The sequence below is a fragment of the Euprymna scolopes genome, chromosome 19, assembly GCF_053919585.1.
Source record: "Euprymna scolopes isolate OS-2025 chromosome 19, ASM5391958v1, whole genome shotgun sequence".
Classification (NCBI taxonomy): Eukaryota; Metazoa; Mollusca; class Cephalopoda; order Sepiida; family Sepiolidae; genus Euprymna; species Euprymna scolopes.
In genome coordinates this window covers 128,597,946-128,605,749 of record NC_136500.1, presented here as the reverse complement: position 1 = coordinate 128,605,749, position 7,804 = coordinate 128,597,946, and the positions used below count along the sequence as shown (strand labels likewise).

The 7,804-nt window shown below is 38.3% G+C and overlaps 1 pseudogene; it reads left to right on the top strand.

Annotated features, from left to right (window-relative positions):
* Window positions 1–3,487: 3,487 nt before the first annotated feature.
* LOC145240431 (5S ribosomal RNA) lies at window positions 3,488–3,606 on the top strand (annotated as a pseudogene).
* The last annotated feature ends 4,198 nt before the right edge of the window (window positions 3,607–7,804 follow it).

Below are 7,804 nucleotides of genomic sequence, written 5' to 3'. Positions count from 1 at the left end.
CATTTTACCGAGGTGGGCGGTAAATAAACAACTACCCCATTATACGTCCAAAATATTGCAACAAATAACATCATTTGTTACTCTAAAACAAAGAACTATTCGCATCACTTGTTTCTTTTCGAATATTGTTCAAAGACATTTATATTTTGTTATGATTGAAATACAAATGAAAATATATTTCTCACAGAAGAGACGTTGCGAGCCTGTCTCTGCTTTATCCTTATTTTCATGCCAAGTGGTCGTCTGAGCTTCAATCTTAGTCCCCTCTCTCCAAACATTCACGAATAACACTCGTCTAGCCGAAAACACTATCAATAATTTCCCCCACTCTTTATCCGTGCCTAAACCTAAACGTAGATTCCATGAACAAAGCTTCTTTCTTAGAACTGCACGCCTGTGGAACTCTCTTCTATTTGTCTGCTTTCCAGCTGACTATAATATGGTCGTCTTCAAGTCCAACGTAAACAAGTTCTTGGTGAGCCGTTCCCCTTAAGTAATACAATTTACCGAATTTCCACTACTAGAAATGACTACGCCACTATCCCATTTACCACTGTACACATATTAACCCTTATCCTCGAGTGGTCTCTGGGCCTTGATATGTGGTGACTTCTTTGTAAAAAAAATAATCGTTGATGACAATCATTTTATACTTGCAGCAAGTCTATGTAAAACAGCTTGAATCTTATTGACATAATAAAGAAAGATATGCATAATTCGTACCATTATTATAATGCAGGGTGACCCCCCCCCCAAAAAAAAAAGCTAAACGGAGGCCATCTAGAACATATGCTGTAGAACGGAGAAAAAATGCCAAAGACCGTAGTGTTTTGATGTGATGTTTTGAATATAATAAATATAATAAACCAGTTATGACCAAAGTGTCATGTCATTCAGACAAAACAGTAAGAAACGGGGCATAATTAGAGTTGACGCCCGTTTTTTTGGGAGGTCACCCTGTAGATCTTTTTGTTTTTTCTAAACCTTTCATTTTTTATTTTCTTAATTGCTTTTTTACTTTTTACTTTGTTGTCGTTTTTTTTTTTCTTTATAGTTGCCGGTCCTGGATATGACCGATGGTGAGGCCCCAGCTTTGGGGAGTGTGGAGCCACTCTTTAAATACCATTGCTCCCAGGTCCACTCTGACCCGGGGTGTTAGTACCTGCTTGGGTCCCAACTATGGGTTAAATAGAAACCTACTTGAAAAAAATAAAAACATATTCTATTAAACAAATTTATTTAAAATAACTGGAGTTTGCATTTAATAACCTGAAAAGGATTGATATGCCGTAAAACAAAAACAGCCAACCAAATAACTGTTTGATGGATTGAAGAATCCACACGAAAGGTTATCGATCGACGTGAAAAGTTAAAAATCGATATCCATTTTGTAGATCTGTAACGCTTAAGTTAAAAGTAACTGGTTCCATGGTTCGTCAGGTTAAATTTGAAAATAGCATTTTAATTGTTCCGTAATGACAGCATCGGAAGAATTTTACTTTATACGTTTCTCACAAGTCCTGCTTTTACGGTTCGATTAAAATACATTACTTTATTGGTCAAAAAGAAGGTGGGCCTGTACATTTATCCTTATCCGTTCGTCCGTTCGTACGTTCGTCTGTCCGGTCTTTTCTCAATAACTACGCCTTGGAATTTTTTTAAAAATTTGCACAATTATGAGTAAAAAAGTAACAGAACGAATTTTCCCGGAAAACTCCGGTTACCCTCCCTATGGGTACAATTCGGGTTAAAATGGTTAAAATTGGCATTTCTATGCTTATTAAAAAAAACTTGATGCCCTGGATTTTTATAAAACTATCTGAAACGTTATAACTAACTGATTTCTATATAGTTTTATTTATCTATAATTCGCGATAACTATTGGGTGTGCCCCAGGGGCTCTTGTAGGGCTAATAAAAACATTCCATTTTGGGGACTATTTTACCATCTTTTTCCAAAATTTTCTGTGTATGTCTATTTAGCAGTTTTGCATGGTGCTGAACTCAAATTAAAATATGTAAAGGCCTTGGGAATTTTTAGGAGATAAATCGGCGGTGGGCAAATGATGAATTTAGTAATTTCTTTTTTTTTTCTTTTTGCATGGTGCAGAACTCAAATTTACATACTGCACCGTTTGTTCATTTTCACCAGGATTTGACGTCCCCTGGGGACATTTGGGGCTAAATGGGCTGAAGTTTGTCATTTTTTATGTCTCGTTCACTGTGTATTCACGGGAGGTGGCATGCATGCTTCACTTGTGTAGGTATTTTTTGTAGTTTTTCTCCTGACATTTAAGTCAATTTCTCTTCGCATCTAATATCTTACCTCTTTTTAATACTTACCCTGTTGTGACCTTGTAGTCCCGTTATAATCGAGATCAAAACACAGTAGTATCTTTAACATAATGTTTATTAAAAAAACTATGTTTCAGAAGTACACGTCATTATGGGGGAGCCATAACTGTCACAAATCGCTGCCAGATGTAACTGCCTCTGAGTCGGTCTATTTATTCCTGGAATAAGTAAATCCGCTCATCACATAACACACAACTTACACAATGTTTCGGACGGTATAACCTCCGACATTCGTCGAACTTAAGAATGTTTCTGGCGATCTCGGGAATTTCGAGCGGAACCCGTTATTTACTTCACGGGGGTAGCGTGATATTGTTCCGTCAGCCATGACTGGATAGAGGTCCTAAGTAATTTGCAAATGTATTTTTTCGTCGCCCACACTGAGGATTGAACCTTCAACCTTCAGAAGAATATCATTTTTAGAATTAATTTTTTTTTTTCCAGTACTCTAACCACTACGCCACGGGTCCTTGTCGTCCAAATTCCCAAGTTCGAGAGAAACATTCTCGAGTTCGACAAGATACACCTAAAGAAGGTCGGAGATTATACCGACCGAAACGTTGTGAAAATCACACTCAAGATGAGAACAGTAGTCCGGTGAATGATAATACAAGTAATCAATCCTCATCTCAAAAATTCAGAAACGACACCACTTACACTTTTTTCATTCATTTGCCTCCATGCTATGAACTTCATATATAGACACGGATGCTTGCAACATAACAGTGTACTAATCTCGCGCACCTGTTGCTAAACGATTACATGGAAAAAATGGCTTTTCCGATGATAGATAAATAAAAATAACGGTTTAAATTATCGGTAATTATCGAGGGTATTCTGAGAAACTATATTAACTAAGATCACTCCCAGACTTACAAACTAAAGTTCTGTAAATGTTAAAGAAAATCTGTTCAGCCTTTTCGGAGTCTATAAGGAACAAACTCATACACACAAAAAAAAAAACGTTGTGTTTATTTAATTGTAAAGATGTGTGTATGAAACGGTTTCCCTTTTCGAAATTCTAAAATAATTATTTGTTTGTTTTTTCTTTCCGCCACGTAAGCATCTAAAAATATAGAATCTCATTTTGAGGGATCATTTTAGCTAAAGGTGTTAATCTTTTATTACTATTATTATACGGCATAATCACGTTGACACACCGGTTCCCGTCAGATCACCGAAGTTAAGCAACGCTGAGCCTGGTGATTACTAAAATGGGTGACCAATTTGGCTATTCCAGGTGCTGTATGTAGGAGGACGTCGACACCTCCCTGCAAAAAGCTGCAAAAACCTAACGTCATCATTTCCCCTAACGGGGATATACATGCGACTGGGGACCGCTTGTGAATTTCATACTCCCATGAAACTTTCTCCTTCGGAGGAAGCCGGTTAAACCCTGAATAGGGTTGGTGCTTATTGCACACACACACACACACACACACTATTATTATTAATGGTACGACTATTATTACTGTAATTGTTACATTTATTATTGACTCGCAAGGAGCTTTCACAGAGGTCTTCAGAGATCTTTCCCTGAAAACAGCCCTGTGGTTTCCAGTACTCTCCATCTCTCTCGATAACATTTGCAAATTAATTTGCATTATCGCAACAGCTACTTGCCATTGATTTCTCGTTGGCAGCAGCTATTGGTCTTTGCTGGGATTTGAGTGGCAATGAGCCTCCCCAAAATCCCAGTTCTCTTTGAACTTATTCGGCTGAGGTCTGGTCAGTTCATCAGTCTTTCCTTCCTCCTTGACTATTTGGTAATTTGGTCTCGCACTTTGGGGGGGGGGGGTGGAGGGGCAGTGATGTGGCAATAGGGTATAGGGTTGGGTTAGAGAACTTATAGATATGCGGTTTCGGTGTTCTTGGTTCCATGTAGTGCTTCATGTTTTGCCTTTGCAGCAGTTTGTCTGGCCCGCACTTGTTCCTTCTGTGTGGTAGTCCCCACATTCAAGAGGTTTTCTTAATATTTCAGCTGTTTTCATGATTGTTGTTCGTTGTATTTTTCCAGTAATTTCTTTGATTCCAATTCCTCCCATTCTTTTTACAAAGTTTTTTGGGGATTGTTCCTAGTGCTCCTACTACTACAGATATTATTTTGATTTTCTTCATCTTCCATATTCCTTTCAGCTCTTTGCCTAGCTCTGAGTATTTGCTCCGTTTCTCCTTTTCTTTGATATTCACCCCGTGGTCAGCTGAAACAGCAAAGTCTACGATTTGACAGAATTTTTCTTTCTTGTTAATTATTACGACATCCGGTCTTCTTGCTTGGATGGGTTTATCAGTGTGTATGTCCATGTCACATAAGCCTTTGTGATTCTCGTTTTCAAGTACTTACGTTTGTACCACTTGTCTGTGCGTTCGAGATGCAGTTGTTTGCAGTTGTTTGCATAATTCTCAGTGTACTACCCTTCCCACTTGGTCGTGTCTATTATTGTATTCTTATTGGGCCAGTTTCCTGCATGCACTTATTATATGGTATATCGTCTCTTTGTCCACAGAGTCTGCATTTGCTGTACTCTTCTGTTTTGTCGATCTTTGATTTGATGTGGTTTGTTCTTATTGAGTTGTCTTGTGCTGCAGTTATTAGGGATTCAGTTTCTCGGCTTATGTGTCCTTTTCGCATCCATGTCCAAGTGTTTTCGTTATTTTCATCTTTTGTCATCCTTATGAATCTTCCGTGTAGTTGTTTCTCCCATTTGTCTTTTCTTGTTTTATCCTCTTTCTCTCTGTTTTCTGTTTTATTGATTTTTCCGTGTCTCTCGCCGCTATGATTATTCTTTCAGTGTTTTGCATTTTTCCTAGTTCTTTTTTGCTGTCATTTACACACTCTTCTATATTAACCAGTCCCCTCCCGACGTATTTTCTTTTTTACGTAGAGTCAGTCAACATCGTCCTTCCGATGTAGTGCGTTGTGCATGGTCATGAATTTCCTGGTCTTCTAATCGAGTTGTCTCAGTTCTTCTTTAGTCCACCCTACTAGTGATACTGCCCATGTATTTATGCCTTTTATTAAGTTTCTGCTATATAATTTGGCTCCGAGATGTTTTTTCTTGTTCTCCTAAGGTATTCCTTTCCAGTTCTTTCTTTCATTTCTGTTGTTTTGATGGTGACGAGTACTCCTAGGTATTTATAGACATCTTGTTCCCCTAGTTCACTCATCTCCGTTTGGTTGGGTACTTCCTTGCGTTCTGTCGTCTCTAGTTTTCCCTTTCTTATAACTAGTATTGCCCACTTTTCCATACCAAACTCCATTTGGATATCCTGGCTGAAGATCCTGGTTGCATTTATTAATGTCTCTAGTTCATTTTTGGTCCTTGCGAAGAGTTTCAGATCGTCCATGTACATCATGCAGTTCATTTTTTCCTCTGTGTTAGAGAACTAGTATCCGGCTTGACACTTTCTCAGTATATTGTTCAGGGGCATCATGGCTATGATGAACAGTAATGGTAATAGTGAAAGATACCTCTTTGTATGTTGATTTCTGTTATGTGTTGTCCATCAGCTGTCAATTCCATTCTCCATGTTATCATCGCATTTTCAATCCCGTTGATGATCCTGCTTGGTATTTTATACATTTTTAAGCATTCTATTATCCATGCTTGAGGGATCCTGTCGTACACCCATTTCTAGTCAATCTATGCCATAGGTAATTTCTTTCTTTTGCTGTTTACCTCATTTAAGATCTTTTGATCTATATATAGCAAATCATGTGTCCCTCTTTTTCCTTTATGGCATCCTTTCTGTTCCTCGAGGAGAAGTCCCCGATTATTTATGGAGTGGTAGATTTGTTTCCTCGGTTGTGCTATCAGTATTTTCCACATAGTGGGTAATCATGTGATAGACCTATAGTTGCTGGGGGCGGTTCCTTTCTCAGCCTTGTGTATCAACTTAGTTCTACCTTTTGTTATTCAAACTGGTACGTTTGTTTCTCGTATACATCTCTTCATATTTTGAGCTAGTCTTTCGTGTAGAGTTGTAAATTGTTTGAACCAGTATGCATGTATCCCGTCGTGTCCTGGTGCTCTCCAGTTTTCCATTTTTCCTATGATTTTCTTTAGGGTTACTTTGCTAATTTCATTCATTGTTTTCTTTCTTCGATTTGTTTTAACTCTTCTTTCATGTCTTTCAGCCATTCGATTTCTGTTGTAGTCTTGTCGTTCCTCCCATATTTTACTTCAATAGAGTTTTGTTTCTGTTGGGTTTAATCATTCCGTTTTTATTTCTCCTCCATTCACGTTTTGGTAGAATTAGCTATCATTGTTTTCAAATGTCCTGTGTTGCTTGCATTGTTCAGATTTATATCTATATCCTCTTCATCTTCCTGCTATTTTTTGGTTCAGATCTTCGTGTTTCTTGTTTAGCCTCTCTCCGCTTGTCTCATTTCAAATTTTCAATTTTTCCCACGTCGTTTTCTTCCTATTTATCGCTTGGCTTCGTTTTTATGTTTATTTGGGGTTCCAACCTTATTTCCCATCCAGGTTTTGTCGATGAATCTTTCGCAGGCTGTTTTCTTGATTTGAACTTCATACTTACCACCTTGGCTCCTGCATAAATTAATTTTTTTAGGTCTGTAATTGTGGCTGTTGTTATTTGTGGAAGGAGCTTGTGAATCTTCTGTTTCTGATTCTAATTTCTTCTGTTCTTGATTCCTTAGAGATGGGAACTTTGTTTTTTCCTCGTTCATAAACTGTATTATTTTTCCTATTCCATCAGCTTCTTCCTCTATTAGCTCTGTTTCATTGTTCTCCGTTCCCCCGTTTGTATCGTCCAGTCTTCGCAGGTTCTCCGGTATTGGGTTTTCTACTTGTATGGCTTCTACACGTGCGGTTCCACTGGATGTTGCTCTATGTTCAACTTCCTCATTTACTTTTCGTTGTATTTCTCTTAGTTCCAGATTTGAGAGCCAGTCTTGCTTGGTCTGCAAATCTTTGTTCTGTTGTATGGTAATCACTGGGCTTGTCTCATAGCACTTTAATTCGTTTCCGATAGCCTCCATATCTATATTTAGGATTGCTTCTATAAAATCATTCCATTTCTAGTCTGTTTTCTTTCGTTGTCCATTTCTGTCCTCGGGGCTTTCTTTTTTTATTGTAATCTTGGCTGTGCTGCGTTTGGTTTGTATCATTTTTATCCTAAACATTAAAGGTTATACTTATCTGCTCAATCATCATGTTATCTGTGTTTCTGAAATGAGATATTTAGCCAACATTCGCAGGATGACGACCGGGTCGCTCATGCTGGCTACCGAGGGAGCAGCTGGCGATCATGACACCCAGATCTTTCTTCTGAGTCCCACCTTTCGTAATATTTGTATTAGACATTTTTCATGTTGTGGTGTTTGTGGCATCACCCAGAGTTGTTTAACCTGTGGTTCTGACGCAGGGATAGTGCTAACCCCTCATTTATATCAGAGGTATCGTGCGCGCACGCACACACACACA